Raw genomic sequence first — 18,740 nt, forward strand, 5'->3', positions numbered from 1 at the left:
GAATATGATAATTTAGTAACTACTTCCCAAATCCAAATTTACTTAGCTTTGGGACTCTCACTAGATCTCATTCTCCCCACATTTCAGGGAAGTGGATGACTGCTTCTTGTAGCTCACCATGAATCTCTGCTTGAGTCGAGCTGATATCAGCGTCACATCAAAAGCTCTTGTAGCTACACACATGCCATTTCTGATGGCTTCTCTGGTAATTTGTGGTTAATTTCTTATTTTATGTATGACTTGCCAGAAGGCCAAATAAGAAAGGATTGCGAATATTCTACACAGTTTCGTAATATTGCATGCTTTCTTCCCACTCTTTTTTCTACAATAAAAATTTGATTTTACATGTGCATTACTAAGTCATTGAAAGATAATCTTTCACACAAAGGAGGATTAATTCATAGATTATATTCCATTAATTTAAAAATACTTGCTATGTTTAGTTATTACTAATTATTGACTTCATTTAGATGCAGCTTCCTGTTAAACAATGACTTCTTTCATGTTTCTTTTTAAGAACAAATATTTGAAAAAAATAAAAATGTTACCAGCTTTATTGAGGTGCAGTTGACAAATAACTTTACAAATAAACATTGTATATATGCAAATAAACATTGTATATATTTACAATGTACAAAGATGTTTTTATAAGCTTACACATTGTAAAATAATGATGTTTTATAAGCTGATACAATTTTTATAAGCTTATACATTGTAAAATAATGATAATGGTAATGACCACAACCAAGATGATTAACATATTTGCCACCTCAAAAAGTTGCCTTTTTTGAGGTGAAAATATTTAAGATCTACTCAGTTAGCAAATTTCAAGAATATGATGTAGTATTATTAACTAGAGTCGCCATAGTGTATATCAGTCTTCAGAACTTATTCATCTTGCATAACTGAATCTTTTTGACCAGGGTTTATTCATTTCCCTTACCCCTCAGTCCCTGGCAATACCATTCTATTATATACTTCCCTGAGTTTGACTTTGTAAGATTCCACATATTAAGTGAGAACATGCAACATTTGTCTTTTTGTGCCTGACTTATCTCACCTAACATAATGTCCTCCAGTCACATCTATGTTGCTGCAAATGACAGGATTTTATTCTTATGGCTGAATAGTATTCTATTGTGTATATATGCCACATTTTCTTTTTCATCTATCAATGGATGCAGATCTTAGCTATTGTGAATAATGCTGCAATGAGATGGGATTTCAGGTATCGCTTTGAAATACAGATTTTAATTTTTTTGGATATATATACCCAGAAGGGGGATTGCAATTCAACATCAGTTTTTGGTAAATATTCTCAATAAACTAGGCATAGAAGGAATGGACCTCAACTTAATAAAGGCCATAAATGACAAGCCCCAAACTAACATTATACTTAATAGTGACAAGCTGAAATATTTTCTTCTAAGTTCCAGAACAAGATGAGAATGTCCACTCTCACTTCGTCTATTCAACATACTACTGGAAATGCAAGTCAGAGCAATTAGACAAGAGAAGAAATAAAAGCCCTCCAAATCAAAAAGGAAAAAATCAAATTGTATCCGCAGATATACAAAATATTATATATAGAAAACCCTAGAAACTCCATCCAAAAATTATCAGAACTAATAAACATATTCAGTACAGTTGCATGATACAAAATCAACATATAAAAATTCATTTTATTTCTATCTGCCAACAAACTATCCAAAAAAGAAATTAAGAAAACAATCCCATATATAGTACCCTCAAAAAATAGAATATTTATGAATAAGTGTAAATAGGGAGATGAAACATCAGTGCAGTGAAAACTATAAAACAGTGGTGAAAGAAATTGAAGAAGACTCAAATAAATGAAAAGACAATCTATTCATAGACTGGAAAAATTAATATGGTTAACATGTCCATACTAGCCAAAGTGATTTACAGAGTCAATGAAATCCTGATCAAAATTTCATGCACATTTTTAAAGAAATAGAAAAACAATGTTAAAATTCATAGAAAACCACAAAAGATGGCAAATAGCCAAAACAATCATGAGCAAAAAAGAACAAAACTGGGTGGATAAAACACAACAAAATAAAACATAATAAAGACACTATAGTCATCTATCAGGGATGTTGGATTATTTCATATGTAAGACAATTTGATTTTAAACTTTTCCAATGCATTCTGATATTTTTCCTTTTCAGGCTATTTATTTCTGTTTTATTGTAGTCTGTACATTAAAGATATTTCACAAATCACTAATGTATAACTTCTCATAGTTTGAAAGCCTCTGAGAATCTGGGATTTGGACACACACACACACACACACACACAAATTTATACTCCTATACTGGAAACAGTGATGCCCACCTGGTAATCTACTGGCCAATATTGCATGTTTGCTGCTGTGTATTCTTATTTCTGCATACCAGCTCAACGTGGTTCCAGAATCATGAGATTGGAACTGTTCTCCTTGTATGAAATCTCTCATCTCTGGGTATAAGATACTCTAAGGCGTAATAGGAGCCTATGTTGAAAAAAGATAAATTTAGCTTCTTTATTTTGCTCTCCTATCCGTACTTTATTTATTCACTCAATAAGTATCCATTGGGCACCTAGTACATGCAGGGTGTTATGGTAGGCACTGGAATTTGATGAGTAAATTAATGCAGACATGGGCTGTGTCGTTACTAAGATTAAAATCTAGTGATTGACAATATATAATCACGCCAAAAATGTAAAATTGCAACATTTTATGACATGTTTGAGAGAGATTCTTTTGCTTCTTAACATCCTTTTCCTACTACTTTCTCCTCCTCTTTCTTTTCTTCCCCTACTTAATATTGTGAATGAAACAATCTTCAGCAGATAAATCTAGGAAAGTCACCACAAGTGTCTCTCCAGAGAAAAATAATGTGGTGCCACTATACACACACAAATAGCATATTACATTGTATTTTTGGAGAGAAAAAGAAAGAAAAGTAGAAAGGAAGAAAGGAAGGAAGGAAAGAAGAAAGAAAAAATGGCACCTGTCTCAATTCCTGTCACTTGATTTTCATATACAGATTTGGAATGTAGCTCATTTGAGTTTGAGGATTTCCTGAAATGTATTTTCAAAAAACGTAATAGCAGTGACCAAATTGTCAGCAAATTTGATTTATTTGATTCATGAATTTTCTCATTCCAGACAGACATCTTGCCTTTACTTTTCCTGAGGCAGGTAGAGCCATGTAGATTCATGGAACCAAACAGATTTGCTACTCTTGTTCTTTTCTTTGGACTGATTATTTCTTATTAAAATAGATTCTCCTTAAGTTTCAGTCAGGCTTCCAGTCAGTGATGGTTATCCTGAACAGTATTGGCAGGAGGCTCTGACTTTCATTTGGATTTTGAGCTTTAGTGTCAGGTTGAGTAAGGAGTTGATTAAATTATTTCATTTCATTTCTAAGGTACCATTTTTAAATGTCAAATCATTGTTAGATGCTAGACCTTTCATTGTATTTTAAAGTGTATTTCAACCTACTTTTAAAGAAAAAAATACTCCACAAAATATTGAATCAATAGAACCTAAATGATGTACATTTATGCAGTCACATCCACTTGTCTGAAAATGAGACCTGCATTATAGTTACATGGAATCTTCCAACCTTCTTATGATGTTAGGTTTGTTAGATTACTTTTCAGTGAGTGTCATGTGTAAATCTCCAGTAATTCTGATTTTCAATGGTAACATCCTCAGAATAAAATGTTACGATAAAAAGTACATTTAGTCCTAAAGACACAGATAGTTTGTAAAAACTAAAATTCGCCAGATAATCACATTTAATATATTGCTTTCTATAGAACACCTTGCCTAAATTTAAATATAGCTAAATGTAGCATTTGTGTCACATTCATGTTTTTCAAATCAGGCAACAGTTTAGTTGGATGGTTTCATCTATTTTTCTTTTTTTTATAAAATGTCTTTCAAACAATAGAAAATGCAAGACTAAGGGCTAAAGCAAGATGCTTGATCAAACATTTCTGTAAGTCATATTCAAGCACCAAATGAAAGCAGATAAAACATTATATTGAACTATATTAAATAATATTATATGATATCAAATCATGTAGCAGTACTCTTCCTAGTATTAAACTTGTGTGGCTATAGTTAGGCTAGGGTAAGGTTTTAGGGCTAAAATCTTGGGCTTTTTGGCTAACAAGACTTTGTTCTCTGAGAACAGTTACATGCCCTTGGGTAAATTATTTCACTTCTCTAAACCTAAACTTCTTCAATTATAAAATGTACACAAAATTACAAAAAAAATGCATTGCAATAACGAAAATGGCATTAAATTAACTAATTTGCTTAGCATGTTTTGCATAGTACCTGGTAAACAACAATAGTAATAATTATATTTCCACATTTTCTCTACATTGCCCGTGATTCATTTCTCAGTGTTACCCAAATATCAAGGGCTAGGTAAAGAATCATAGGCAGTACTAATTATCACTGTCCATCTGCAAAGTTCTGTTGTTTGTGAAAATAGAGATTTTTCTTTCTTTTCCCTTGTGCTTGTACCCAAAGGGCTCTAAAAATCTAATATGCCTCTTATTCCTGTAGCCATGTTCATGTCCCCAGTGCCAGTGCTATCCGGTGCCCTCCAGGAATGATGTATTGCTCAAAGTTATATTTCAGCAAGTTTTTATAACATTTCTTCTGACTGTCCTGCTTCTTGTGACTTTAGCTTGCTATCCAGAATCTTATTAGATATTCTTCTATCATCAATTTCTTCATAAGTCTAGCTCAGTGGATCTATTTTATATCAAGTAATGTTTAAACACTACTGGACTGATTGTATTACAGGATTCATTAATCTTGTCCGTTGATATTAACAAATGCCTCTAGAGTATTATTTTCTATTTGGCAGGATTTTTTTCCTGAAAGGGTTAGCTTCATTCTGGATTTGGATATCTACAGAGACTAGGCACTGATGGTGAAATACATCTTTAGATCCTAAAGATATTGGTTCATTGGAGTTTATGTTGAAATTCTTTAAAAATCTGAGTGATATTCCTGGTAAATTCAACATTTAGCATTGAGAATTCATTGGTGCTATCTTTAAAAATTATTAGTTTGCAATAGAGAAAAGAGAAATCACTGACCTTTTGTCTCCATCCTCAAGTTCACATATTGAAGCCCTAACCCTGAATGTGACTATATTTGGAGAAAGGGCTTATAAGAAACAGTTAAGATTAAATGAACTCATACAGGTGAGATCTAAATCTGATAGGATTTGTGGACTTGTAAGAAGAGAAAGAGAGTAAGATTTTTACTACCACTCTTTGCTGTGTGAAGACACACTGTGAAGGCTGTCATCTGCAAATTAGGAAGAGCACCCTCATCAAAAACTAAACCCTCTGGTATCTTAATTGTGGACTTTCCAGCCACTAGAAAATAAAATTATGTTGTTTAAGTCAACCAATTTTTGGTATTATTTTTTATGGCAGACCAAGCCGACTAATTCACCTCTCATCACATTTTCTTGCCTCCAAGGAACTTGCTTGTCTACTTTTTAAGCAAAATATAGATATTTTTTATTTTTGTTGGTACATACGCGGTGTATATACTTATGGGGTACATGACATGTTTTGATACAAGTATGCAATGCTTAATAATTACATAATGGAAAATGGGGTATCCATCACCCCGAGCATTCACCCTTTGTTTTATAAACAATCCAGTTATGCTCCTTTAGTTATTTAAAAATGTAAATTAAATTATTCTAGGCTATAATCACCATATTTTGCTTGTCCTCTTGATTTCTTTGTCCAACGGTGTTTCAGTCAAGGATTTTCTGCTTAGTTGCATAACTTGTTGACAGGATATACTCTTTTACTTAAAAAAAAGTCAAATAGTCAAAGTTTTTATCATACATATACAAAATTTTATACATAAATAAAATATATTCTTTTTGAACATTATGCTGGGGATTACAATAATCTCAATGTATACAATTATAAACTCTTTAGGACAAAGTAAACTGTCTAAAATTATAGAAAAGAGAGACAAAATAAACGTTTTTAAATTATAGAAATGAATAATGTAGTTGAACTTCTGCAGAAATACAATGCATAATTTCACAACCCATTTTAAGTTTTTTCATTAAAATGTATTCATTATTAAAATTACAAACAAAATTGTATGTATTATTATAACATGCTGTCTTAGAATACATACATTGTGGAATGGTTAATGTAGCTAATTAATGAATGTATTACCTCACATAGTTATCATTTTTGTGGTGAGAACACTTAACGTGCATTCTCTCGGGTTTTTTTTTTTTTTTTTTTTTGAGACAGACTCTCGCTCTGTCTCCCAGGCTGGAGTGCAGTGGTGCGATCTTGGCTCACTGCAAACTCTGCCTCCCGGGTTCATGCCATTCTCCTGCCTCAGCCTCCTGAGTAGCTGGGACTACAGGTGACCGCCACCACGCCTAGCTATTTTTTTCTATTTTTAGTAGAGATGGGGTTTCACCGTGTTAGTCAGGATGGTCTCAATCTCTTGACCCCGTGATCTGCCCACCTCAGCCTCCCAAAGTGCTGGGATTACAGGCGTGAGCCACCGTGCCTGGCCTCTCTTAGCAATTTTTTAGAACACGATGTATTAGTCATTAACTGTAGTCACTAGGCTGTACAATAGGTCCCCCGAATTTACGCCTCCTATCTAACGTTTGACCAACATCTCCTCAATTCCTTCTCTCCCCAGTTACTCCAGCCTCTGGTAATCAACTTTCTAGTCTTTACTTCTAGGAGAAGTAGACATAAAATCTCATTTTGATATTCTCATTTCAACAAAACCTAAACATTTAAAAAATATTTTACTCAAAAAGTTTATTGCAACATTATTTTTAGTGATGAAAAATTAAAACCAAACAAGGTAATGCATGGGCATAAATAAAAATTGGAGAAAATTGTAGAAAAAGAAAATAAGGTTATGTTGTTAGATTATAGATGCTTTGATTGTTCTCTGTCTTACTTCGTATTATCCAAATGTTTTTTCAATAAATTTTATGTATGTATAAAGTGTGTGTATGTGTACATATGTGTGCATAAGTATTCTTGCATCTTTTCTTGAAAAATAAACTCATTGCTTAAATAAATTCAAAAGTGCCATCATTTATACATATGTAACTAAAATGTTCTAAAAATAAGCTCTGATATTTAAATGTTTTAGCTTTGTGAAGTTTTATTTTAAAATAGCAGGCATCTCAGAAAATAGTGAAGGTTAGAAACGACCAAAATGATTAAGAAACTTTAAATTTATTCCCATGCCTGAATCCAGCAAATGCATTCTCAAAGTAATGGAATACACTTGACTCTCTACATGACTGATTGCATCTTCCTCCTGTAGCTACACGATGTAAACATTATGGAGACCACAATTACATAAAATGTCCAAGCAATGCACAACAATAACAAAGCCACCATTATGTCACATTTTTATAAAATCTTAAATTGTCATAATATGGATACCTATGAAATTTGAATACAAGTTTTAAATTTACTAATAAAATGCAATTGTCCCTTTTTACCAGAAGATCATTACTATCAGTAATAGTAAACTAATAGTAGCAACTTTCATAAAATAATAAATAAGTTTTATTTTCATTGACTGTGATATTGAAATAAGCCTCACTGAGATCCTGCTCAAATATAGCTCATGTCACATCAGACTCATATGTATTTTAGAAGCAATTAGCAAAATTCAGAAATTGAGTGCAAGGCTTGCATTTTCACTACTTAGCAGAAAAATCTTTTCATTCTTTTAATCATTTGGATGTAAACAAATCCTGCTTCATATCTCTTCTACTGAGACTCCTATAAAGCACACGTCATTGCAGTAAAACTAACAGAAAAATACACATGCTTGTGCTCGCTAGATATTTTCTATCTTTGAATATCAAATTAGCAGGCCATTAGCTGAGATGTTATTTTGATATTGAGATTTCTTTGATAAAACATATTTTAATGAAATATTAACAACACAGCCACAATATCCATATCTTTACTTTGGTAAAAGTGAAAGCATAATTTGCACCAACAGCAGATTCTACCCAATGTGCAAAACCTCTCTTTAGATATAGAATGCATAAATTGAAATGAAATGATATTTGGATTAGCATTGAGGATGGGTAGCAAAAGCCTGCAAATGAGCAATAATCATGTTTCTTTTAGATTATTTTGAGGGATGGTTGTAGAACTGGAATAAAGTTAGAAAGGAAAGCCCTATGTAACTAAATCTACCTTAAACATTTTTCAAACTCAGGGCCAAATTTTGAAGTCTTTTAGAATGTTCTATATTTTTCTTAGCAAGTTAATGGAAGAATAAGTATGGAGCCTACGTTACTGAGAACTTGGTATTTGCTGATTGCTTTGTATGCATCTTCTCACTTGACCCTCCTAATAAATACATGAAAGGTAAGTGTAATCCCAATCAACATACAAGGAAACTGAAGCTTTGAGGAAATACATAGAAATACATCACATATGCAAGATCACTCTGTTAATAAATTATAATGTTACAATTGGCTCTCTGTTATGCCTGATTCCAGAGACATGCTTTGTGTGATTCTTTTTGTATACAGCAAATAATATATATCTAGGAGTCCAGACATACAAAACAGTCCAACAATAGAATAGTATGTGTGTGTCTGCGTATGTGTGCATGTATGTGTGTGTGTGTGTGTGTGTGTTGGATATCCTTTAGTTTTCTTTGATGAAGAACAGAGAGATTTTAAATAAACAAAATGAAAATATCAAAATGATTTCATCATCCATGTGAACGATATGCTTAATAGATCCACACCCTCAGTATATACTTTAGTCTTTTATTGCAAAGTTGAGATTATTGATTTTCTAATTTTATCCTTAGCAGATTCCATATTCTATTCATACATTCCTTATGATATTTTACAACTATAAGGAGAATGAAGAGAGTGAAAGTTTTGGGAGACACAGGTACTCTGCCATTCCTCATTAGTTATGTATGGTTGTTCTTTCCCGTCTCTTATTGCTTATGAATTGCTTCGTTGGGAATATCCCAACAAATACTTTTCCTTAGTTTTTTAATTTTTTTAAAAATTTCAACACGCTCCTTTTTCTAAAGTCCCACATCAATCTAAAATATCGCATTACTTTCCAACTTAAGTCTCTAGAAGTTTTCAAGCCAAAAGGCCCAAGAAGAAGCCTAAAATGTGAGATAGTGGGAAAATATTTAAATATAGCAGCTTATGTGGTTTACAAATTATTAAACAGGAATTTGATGGTAAGAATTCCAATTAATACAGATATCTGGGAAATAGATTTGTAGTAACCTGTACTTACTACCTACCTATTTCCCAATGAATTTTATATAGAATAGGAATTTTTCCTTGTCCTGCCCAGGTCATATCACCTATGCAGGCATCCTGGCAGTGACTAATATCTGTATTAAGAAAATGAAAAAAAAAATTCTTGATCTTCACTCAGATCATAGAGGTATACCATTAAAAATACCCTCTTGTCTCTCAATGTCAATAATACCGCAAGGTAGAATATGGTCATATTTTATGAAAAACATTAGAATATTCTAAAAGCTCAGACATTCTCAGGATTTAAGCCTGAATAATTATGCAAAATAACAAAATTTTCAGTAGGTTGTAAACAAGGACATATACCAAATTAAATCTATTTGGCAAATTTCTCTTACTTTTCTTAAGACTGGTACTTACTTTTCTTTATGATTATTAAAACCTCGACATTGTTAATGTTTTTTGATGATGATAGGTCTAAATTAAATGAACAAACATTAATCATTACTTTAAATGTAAGTTTCAATTCTTTAGCAATTAAGAATAATAGTTCATTTAAAAAGCAATGCTGTAAGGAAAAACCATTTTTAAGTATGTTTTTTTCTTTCTTTTAAGAAAGATGTGCTTTGATAAATTGCATAAACATATTATGCATTATTAAACTTTAAAATTATATGCTTGACAGATTATGTATACTTCTCTCTAGGGCTTTATTGCAATCTGTGGAACTTATTAGTTGTGATTTCATTGCCAGCGGCAAAATGTAGTATGTTCTATAAATTAAAACATTTGGCTGTGGCCATGGGAAATTTTTTATGATGAGCAGAGATTGGACGGGGGGGTAGGAAACAAATCTAACAGTTTTAATCCAAAAAAGAAAAAAATTCCGCGTGTGATGAATTTGTGCTTTGCGTTTGTTTATCTCAGGGATTGCACATTCTAAACAATTTGGGAATTGCAGTAATTTTAGAACTAGGGTAGATAAATTTACCAGTTAAATCACAATGTTTACAAAAGAGTATATAGAGCAGTACACCTTACTTATACCAGATGCTGGTAATCTGGACATTGGACTATCAATTAAATTGGACAATTACTTGGCCGTTTTTCATGTTGCTTCCATTTTACCAAATCCTTCTTTTTCCAGGTTTTTTAAAATACTATTTGCCTGTTACTTTCTGTCATTATCAACATTTAGTAACTCTGTATTTTTCATCTCATATTCAAATAAATTACTTTATTGAAAACAACAAATATATCTTCCACCACTGGCCCATTCAGGGCAAGACAATATAATTTTCTGAGGTAAATACATTTTCATGTATAATGAAATAGATAGTCAATTTCATTCTTATTTTTATTATATTAATATAAAATTCTACATAGGAACACATTTCTGTGATATTAGGCTTGTGTATCTAATATCGATGAACCTTACAGTTTTACATAGGATAGAAAAGATCAGGAATAAGTGATTGCAGATAAATTATTATCAACGCATAAATAACGAAGGCATTTTCAAAGGAACAACTGATAACTAATTAGTTAAACTTGCCAAATAATTACCAAATAATCACAGCTCTCATCAGCAGCTGTTATAAACTGATAAAATTTGATTCAATACAGTATGTATAAATTTACACTTGGCTGAAACATCTGCAAACTGTGGCAAACACTTTTTTTGTGCATAGGGCTAGAGGCATTTTTGCAGTCATTTTCAAACTATGTCGAAGCCAGTATTCCCTTTCTCTTTTACAACCTGCAAACTTGTCCTTTCTGTTCTCCCCGCTCCTTTTTGTCTTTGTGTTCTCCTCTTTTTGTTTCCTTACTATTTTGATCTCTTCTTTATTACAATTTCAAACAGAGCACATATGATTCATTTTACTCTGCCATTGAGCTCTGAACCTAAAGCATTTAAAACTTTGCATGTGTTTTTGTAACTAAAGAATTATATATGTACACTTATTTCATTATTCAAATTCTACATTAAATATACATAATACATATCTTTGATGAAATAAAAGATAATAGATTGATTTCAAATTATTTAGTTTTCAGACTAAGAAATTGTACGTACTTGTTGATTTGCTTGTTTTCTGTAGAGTTAGTCCCCCTGCAGTTATTTCCTCTATGATCATCTTCTGAGCTAAAACCATAAATATCTATTGCCTAGCCTGAATTTACCTGCCAGAAACTCTTTTTAAATCTTAGCGTTTTATACATGGGAAAATGCACACAGCTACAAACCTACATCTTTTGTATATACAATACAGGTAAAAACAAAGACAAAAGTAACTCAGGTAATTGTGTTATTAAATTTGGTTCAGGCATTGGACTATGTTGTTTGAAATGTAGGAGTAAGCATGATAAAAATTCTTAACTTGTGTCATATCTTGCTGTTCTTTAAAGAGCTTGAAGATATGTTTACCTCATAACACTGGAAAAATAAAGACAGTAATTAGATCTATATTTATTTCACCAATATATTACCAGCTCCAAGTCATGTTCATTGCACAAAGCTTTTGTGACATACATCTCTGATATAAAATAATTGTTTTTGTTTTGTCAGAACACTTGGTACTTTCCTGGAATCAATAAATTCCCAATAAATTTATAGTAATAAAATAATGAAGTAAATGAGAAACAAGGGATACCATATAATATGTGTGCAGAAGACATAATGGGAAGAGAGAGCAATTTCATAGTTTCTCCCAATTGGTTATTCCATTAAACACTTCATTTTTTGCATTGGAAATGGCCTTAAAACTCATCAATTCTAACTTCCCAATATTACAGACCAGACAAGTAAACTTCAGAAAGGTTGAGTGACGTTTCTATTTAGCCAGTTGTCTACAATCTGTCCAAACAGTTACAAAGCCAATTGTGAGGGCTATGCCAAGGAAGATTTCCTGAAAACTAGGTCAGTGGTCTTTCCACTGCAACACGCTTCTGTCAGCCCAAGTATATATGGAAGGACCATAGTAGAGTGAAATACACAATGACTCAGGATTCACAAGACCTGTGACTACAGACCACCCTGGTCACTTACTGGCAAGTAACTTACTTCTTCAAAGCTTCACCTTCCACATGCATACGTCAAAATTACATATCTATCCTGAAATGTTAGCAGACACATTCATCAAATAATATGCTCTCTGTGAAAGGGAACAGAACTCTAGAAAATGTTTGTTTCATAAATGAATTAGATTTTAAATTTACATAGTATAAAAGTGAATCCTCAAGCCAAATTCAACTGTTTAATCGTGATTTTCTATTAGAACATTTCTCATATCTAACATGCAGATATTCATTGACAAACATTTATCGAACACAAGCTATATGCCGAATTCAATACAGGAGATGTGAAGTTGTAAAAGAGATTACTTTGTATTCAGAATTAATTTTACTTGGTTAGCCTGTGCTCAAAGCTCAAATGTTTTATTTAATCGACTTTCATAGTCACAGGTTATACTCCTAGCACAGCTGATGTTTTTCAATTAGATCAAAAGGTTGCATAGAAAGAGGAGAACTTTGGGACTGAACTCAACCTTGATTACTGCCATTTGCTTAAGCACAACACGTAATTCTTGGCCAAATTCTATTGGCTTTAAATTCCCAATAAATCAGTCTTATTTCTATTTCAATTTCTACCACCTAAGTTAAAGTACCATCATATTTCGTCAAGATACTAGACAACGACCTCCTAACTATAATAGTCTCTCCTTCAATTTCTGGCCCCTTATGCTCTATTCAGCACAAACGTAGAGTAATCTTTTGAAAAACAACATAAAGGTCACGTTACATTGCAGTTTTAAAACCCTCCCATGATTACCAGTGCATTGACAGTGAATTCTAGGCTCTCTACCAATGACTTATGAGACCATAGGTGGTCTGACTGCTACTTAATTTTCCAAATTCACACTATACAACCTGGATTCAGCTTCACTTACTCCCTTTCTATTGCTTGCACGAACCCAATTTTTTTTCTACTTTAGAACCTGTAAACTTGTGGTTCCCTTTGCCTGAATGCTGTTTCACTAACACTCTGCATGAATGACTTTGTATCTGGGCTTAATTTTTCAGCTATGGGCTTAAATTTTCTCTCTTCAGAGGACTCTTTCTTTACCACACTGCCTATGGGTCATTCTTTACCAATTTAACAAATATTTATGGAGTGCCTATAAACCTAGTCCTGGCCAGTTACTCTATATAATATCACTAAGCTACTAGTTACACTGTACTTAAAATAATTGCTACTTGTCTTATTTATATATTAATTTACGTATTTATTCTGTCACTTTGGGAGGTTTAATTTTCAAGATGCAAAGATTTTGTTGGTTTTACTCATAGAAATGCTCCCAGAACTAAGCATAGTGTCCAGCATATTATAGGCACTAAACAAATATATTGAAGGAATAAATAATTTTATGAATATTATTTGAGAAGCATCATATGCCTGCCATTGATAGCTGCTGAGCACGTAGTTCTTGCCAACAAGACTGAGAGGCAATAAATGTGAAATAATTGGTTCATTCAAGTTTTAAAAAATACCAAATAAGCATCAGTAGCTGTCCCATGTAGATGCTAGAAATACAGGTGTATTTCTATTTAACCAGTTGTCTACAACCTGTCCAAACAGTTCAAAGCCAATTGTGAGGGCTATGCCGAATAGTCCTCACATTCTAGCCCATCTACATAGGACAGCTACTGATCCTTATTTGTTTCACAATTCTGGATATTAGAATTCCAAATTTTTAGAGTCAGTCTGAGTCTGAAGGCCTGAGAACCAAGAGTGCCGAGGGCAAGAGAAGATTATTGTGCTAATTGGAGCAGTCAGGCAAAGAGTAAATTCAAACCTTCTTCTGCCTTTTTATTTTATTGGGCTCTGAACAGATTGGATGATGCCCATTCACAATCAGAAAGACCATAGACTTTACTCAGTTCATCAACTCAAATGCTAATCTCTTGTAAATACCATTACAGACACATCCAGAAATAATATCTAACCAGGTATCTGAGCATCTCAAAGTTCATTCAAGTTGGTATAAAATTAGCCATCATAGTAGGTGTGAGGAGACACATAGTTAAACAGAATTTTAAAGATTTTCAATGTTATAAGCCATTTATTTGTGTCATCTTCAATTGCTTTCATCAGTTTTGTAGTTTTCTTTGTAGAGATCTCTAACCTCCTTAGATAAATGTATTCCTATGTGTGTTTTTTTGTATCCATTGTAAACAGAATTGACTTTTTGATTTCTTTCTCAGCTAGCCCAAAATTGGCATATAGAAACACTACTGATTTTTGTACTTGGATTTTGTACTCTGCCACTTTACTGAATTCATTTATTAAATTTAAGAAGTTTTCTAAAATTGTTAGTTTTTTTGAGACATAAGTTCATATTATCAGAAAAGGGGAACAATTTGACTACCTCTTTTCTAATTTGGATACATTTTATATTCTTCTATTGCCTGAATTTTCTGGCCAGGACTTCGAGTACTATGCTAAATAGAAGTGGTGAAAGTGTCTTATCCCAGTTCTTAGAGGAAAAGCTTTCGACTTTTTCCCATTCAGTATGGTATTAGCTGTGGGTTTGTCATATATGATCTTTATTTGTTTGAGGTATGTTCATTCTATGCCTAGTTTGTTGAAGATTTTCATTATCAAATATTTAAAACTTTATCGAATGCTTTTTCTGTTTCTATTGAGATGATCAAATGGTTTGTATCCTTTACTCTGTTGATGTAATATATCATGTTTATTGATTTGTGTATGTTGAACCATCCTTGCATCCCTAATATAAAGTACACTTAACTGTAGTTTATTATCTTTTCGATGTGCCATTGGATTCAGTTTTCTAGTGCATTGTTTAGAATTTTGTGTCTATGTTCATCAGGGATAATGGCCTGTAATTTTCTTGTATGTGTGTGTTCTTGTTTTATTTTGGTATCGTGGTAATACTGGCTTTGTAGAATGAGTTAAGGAGAATTCTGTCCTCTTTGATTTTTTGAAATAATTTCAAAAGGATTGGTATTAGATCTTGGTAAGTTTAGTAGAATGCAGCTATGAATCTATCTGATCTGGGAATTTTCTTCGTTGAGATTAGTTTTATTACTGATTCACTCTTGGTGCTCATTATTGGTCTATTCTGATTTTATATTTCTTCTTGATTCAGTCGTGGTAGGTTATAGATTTCCAGAAATGTATCAATTTATCTAGGTTTTACCATTTGTCAGTTTATAGCTCTTCATAACAGTCTCTGATGATCTGTTGTATTTCTGTGGTATCAGTTGTAATGTCTCCTTTTTCATTTCTGATTTTGATTATTTGGGTCTTGATACAGTTTGGCTCTGTGTCCCCACTGAAATCTCATCTCTAATTGTAATCCCCACATATCAAGGAAGGGACATGGTGACAGGTGATTGGATAATGAGAGCAGTTTCCCCCATGCTGTTCTCATGATAGTGAGAAAGCTCTCATGAGATCTGTTGGTTTAAAAGTGGCAGTATCCTCTGCGCTTTCTGTCTCTTGCTGTCATGTAGGATGTGCCTTGCTTCCCTCTCCACCATGATTGTAAGTTTCCTGAGGCCTCCCTCGTCATGTGAAACTGTGAGTCAATTAAACCTCTTTTTTTCATAAATTACCCAGTCTCAGGTAGTATCTTTATAGTAGCGTGAAAACAGACTAATACAGGTTTTTTTCTACATTTCTTGGATAGTCTACTAGGAGTTTATCAACTTTGTTTTCCTTTTTGAAGAACCAACTTTTCAATTTGTTAATCCTTTGTATTTTTTGTCATCTCTGTTTCATTTAGTTATTTTCTTCTTTTTATTATTTATTTTCTTCTGCTAATTTTGGGTTTGGCTGGTTTTTGCTTTTCTGCGTCTTTAACGTGCATTGGTAGATAGTTGTCTGTAGTCTTTCTACATTTTTGATGCAGACATTTATTGCTAGAAACTTCCCTTTTAGTACAATTTTTTTCTGTATCACACAGGTTTTCATATGTTTTGTTTCCATTTTTATTTTTTAAGATTTTTAAAATTTATATTTTAATGTCTTGTTTTTACCCAATCATTATTTAGGAGCATGCTATTTAATTTCCATGTATGTGTATAATTTCTTGGTGTTTATTTCTAGTTTTATCCCAAAGTGGTCTGAGAAGATATTTGATATTATTTTGATTTTAAAAAATTTTATTGAACTTGTTTGTTTCCTAACGTGGTCTATCCTGAAGAATGTTTCATGTGCTAATGAGAATAATTTATATTCTTCAGATGTTTCATAGATGCCTTTTAGGTCCATTTGGTCTAAGGTCCAGTTTACACCAAAAATTTCTTTGTTAGTTTTCTGTTTAGATGACCTGTCTAATGTAAAAGACCTCCATGCTTTGCAATTTCTCTCTCTCTCTAGGTCTGGTAATATTTGTTTTATGAATATGAGTGCTTCAGTGTTAGGTACATATATATTTAGGATTTTAATATCCTTTTGCTGTATTGATATTTTTACAATTATATAATGACTTTCTTCGGCTATTTTTTTCTTAACTTAAAATCTGTTTTATCAGATACAAGTATAGCTACATCTGTCTGCTTTCAGTTTCTGTTTGTGTGGAATGTCTTTCTCCATCTCTTTACTTTCAGTTTCTATGTCTTTACTGATAAGCCAAGTTTCTTGGAAGCAACTTAGCTGAATTATACTTTTTAAATCTATTCAGCCACTCTGTATCTTTTCATTTAATCCATTTCATTCAAGGTCAATATGTGAGGCTTTGTTTCTGTCATATTGTTAACTTTTTTGTGGTTGTTTTATATCTTCTTTGTCCACTTCTTTTTTTCTTTGTCATTATGGTTTGGTGAATTTCTGTAGTGATACATTTGGATTTCAGGCCTCTGGGCAACTGGTGTGGTGTGGGCAATGGCTTATTCTTCATTTTTTGTATGATTGTTTTACTAGTGAGTTTTACGCTTCCATGTGTTTTCATGGAGGTAAATGTCATTCTTTTACTTCCAGGTTTAGGACTCCCTTGAGCATTGTTCGTATGGCTAGTCTAGTGGTCACAAATTTCCTGAGCATTTTCTTGTCTGAGAAAGGCTTTACTCCTTTTTCATTTATAAATGATAATTTTGGTGAATATAACAATTTTTTTCTTTCAGAACTTCAAATACATTATGCCATTCTCTTTTGCCCTTGTAAAGTTTCTGCTGATAAATCTAATTTTAGTCTTATGGGATTTCCTTTATAATTCATTAGCACTTTTCTTTTGTTGTTTTTAGCATTCACTCTTTATTTTTGACTTTAGATAGTCTGTCTATAATATGCTGTGGAAAGAATGTTTTTTTACAATGTATCTTCCTGGGGATCACTGATCCTCATGTATATGAAGGTCTAAATATCTTCTTAGACTTGGGAGTTTTTCATTTATTGTTTTGTTAAATAAGTTTTCTAATTTTTTCATTTTCTCTTTACTCTCTTAGATACTGACAATTCAAATATTTGGTCACTTTAAGTTATCCCAAATGTCATAAAAGCTTTGCTCATTCTTTTTTATTATTTCTTTCTTTCTTTTTCTCTGACTGGATTATTTCAAAAGATCTTTTGTTAAGTTCTGAGATTCTTTCTTTTGCTTTATATAGTCTATTGTTGAAGCTTTCAAATGTATTTTGTATTTCATTCAATGAATTATTAAATTTCAAAATTTTCATTTCATTCTTATTTAAAATATCTATCTCCTTGGTAAAATTTTCATTCATATCCTGAATTGTTTTTCTGATTCTTTGCATTATTTTTCAGAATTTTTTATACTTTGCTGAGTCTCTTTAAAATCAATATGTTGAATTCTTTATCTAGGATTTTGAAGATTTCTTTTTGATTAAGATCTATTGTTACAGAACTATGTTCCTTTGCAAGTGTCATATTTTTTTTAATTTTTAATATTTCCTATGTTCTTACATTTATATTTTTACATCTGTTGTAACCATCGCTTCTTATTTTGAATTTACTTTTGTAGGGGAGAATATTTTCCTGAATATGTATTTATAGTGTTGGCTAGGTAGGGCAAATTGGCTTTGATTCTGGATGCATGCTCTAATGTAGTCTCTGTGCGATGTTTTTGACTGTAAACAGAATTAGTGGTATCTGTGATTTTTCTCAGTTGGTTAAGGTGAAGTTATTAAGGGAGGCTGTGGTGAAGCTGTGCTGGGGAATGGTGTGCCAGGTAGGCCAGTTTTTAGTCCCCATTGGTGGCTGTGATGGGCTGAGTATGTCTATCCTGAACCCCAGGATGGTTTTTGTTGGCAATAATGTTGGCAGTTACCAGCAAGCTGTTTTCCTGGGCTTCCAGGTAGCTTTCTCAAATTTCAATAGAGGCAGTGGTGAACTGGATAGGTGGGTGGATTTTCAGGCCTCTGGGCAGCTGGTGTGGT

The sequence above is a fragment of the Pan paniscus genome, chromosome 7, assembly GCF_029289425.2.
Source record: "Pan paniscus chromosome 7, NHGRI_mPanPan1-v2.0_pri, whole genome shotgun sequence".
Classification (NCBI taxonomy): Eukaryota; Metazoa; Chordata; class Mammalia; order Primates; family Hominidae; genus Pan; species Pan paniscus.